At 35.8% G+C, this 1,787-nt stretch overlaps 1 non-coding gene across 1 annotated transcript; it reads left to right on the top strand.

The window, feature by feature from the left end:
• Window positions 1-289: 289 nt before the first annotated feature.
• LOC131252253 (small nucleolar RNA R71) lies at window positions 290-396 on the top strand. Its single transcript, XR_009174287.1, has one exon. It is a non-coding gene; the product is annotated as a small nucleolar RNA R71 (small nucleolar RNA).
• Window positions 397-1,787: the final 1,391 nt, after the last annotated feature.

Here is a 1,787-nt window from a genome sequence, read left to right as displayed (position 1 = left end):
TTCCATAGCCTCAACTTTCCTTATGAGCGTAGTCACTTTACACTTGAGATCATCCACTTCTTTCAAGAGATATAATCCACCTTTCTCCTTTAATTGAGTTGACCTAGACGTGGTGTTTGACTTTGGGTAATAGTCTCATGATTGTGTTTTTTCAGCAAGACTATCGAGGTAATCCCATACCTCATCAACATTTTTATTAATGAATTCTCCATTACACATTTTCTCGACCATTTGGCGCATGGAAGATGTCAGTCCATCATAGAAAAAATTTGTAATGCGCCACGTTTCAAATCCGTGTTGTGGGCATGAGCTGACCAAATCTTTAAACCTTTCCCAATATTGGAAAAATGTTTCATCTTCCTTTTGGGCAAAGTTCATGATTGCTTTTTTGAGGGTAATTGTTTTATGATGTAGGAAGAATTTTTTTATGAATTCCCTCTGCATGTCGTTTCATGTGCCAATGGATCTACGACGCAGTGAATGTAACCACGTCTTAGCTTTCTTTTTTAAGGAAAAAGGAAAGAGTTTCAGCCTGATTGTATCCTCAGATACATTAGGAAAATATAATGTAGCTATAACCTCATCGAACTCTTTCAAATGTAAATATGGACTTTCTAATTCAAGTCCATGGAATTTGGGAAAGAGTTGGATAACTCCTGGCTTGATGTCCATTTATCCTGTGTTTTCAGGAAAAATCATGCATGAGGGCGTACTCACTCCCACCGGCTGTAGATAATCTCGTAAAGTACGAGGCGGGGGTGCCTGATGCACCTCATTCTCATCTTGGGTATCCTCCACCCTGTGTGGAAGTAGAGGAGGTTGGTCTTCAGCCATAACTTCAATTAACTTAGGGGATTTCGAGTGGTGTCTAGTCCTGCGATGGATAGTCAACCCCTCAGCCAATCCTCCTTCAGTCAAGAGATGTCGAGTGTTGTCACGGGCCCACTTGGGCATGAAACACTCGCAGCCCTCAATCAAATTCGAAACCTAATCCTAAGAAAAGAGAATCTAAAAAGAAAGAGAGGGTTGGAAAGAAGTTACCAAATTGGAGTCCCTAAGTTAAAAACCTGCAAAATAAAACAAAATAAGTTATATTCTAAAAAGAGAAAAACCTTTTAAAAGAAAGATAGCAGTAAACTGATTTCTAAAAGAAGATAGTCCTAAACTAGAAAGTAAATTACTAAAAGAGAATTGAAAAATAGAAAGTAGAGAGAAGGAACTCACCGAATTAGAAATTTCTATCTTAAAGGCCTACAGAATAGGAAAGTTAGTTTCTAAACAAAAATTCTATAAGTAGAAAATTAGGAAACAAAATTAGATTCTAAAAGAGTTAAAATTAGAAAGTTACTAAAAATAAAATAGAAAGTTAATTTCTAAAAATGGAAATAACTAACCTAGTTTCTAAAAACAAAATAATAGTTCCTAAAAATAAAATAAAATAAAAACCTTTAACCTAAAGTTAGTAAAATCCTAATCCTAACCTAATTCTAAAACTAATTAATTTCAAAAAACGTAACCGTCAACCCCGGCAACGGCGCCAAAAACTTGTTCACTCCCCAAGTATAGGGTTGTGATGTAGTAATAAACTCGATGAGACCGAGGTCGAATCCCAAGGGACTGAAACTTGTACGTAATCTGAAATTAGGTAGAATTAGAACTAGATTAAGATGAAATATAAATCGAATGGTTTTAAGGAATAATAGTGGAATAATTATCGAAAACTTAAACAATTCAGGGAAGGGAAACTGGGGATTCAGAGGATCTACTTGTAGAGATCAGAGAGATCT

The sequence above is a fragment of the Magnolia sinica genome, chromosome 7 (genome assembly GCF_029962835.1).
Source record: "Magnolia sinica isolate HGM2019 chromosome 7, MsV1, whole genome shotgun sequence".
Lineage (NCBI taxonomy): Eukaryota > Viridiplantae > Streptophyta > Magnoliopsida > Magnoliales > Magnoliaceae > Magnolia > Magnolia sinica.
This window is presented reverse-complemented; position numbering and strand designations above follow the sequence as displayed.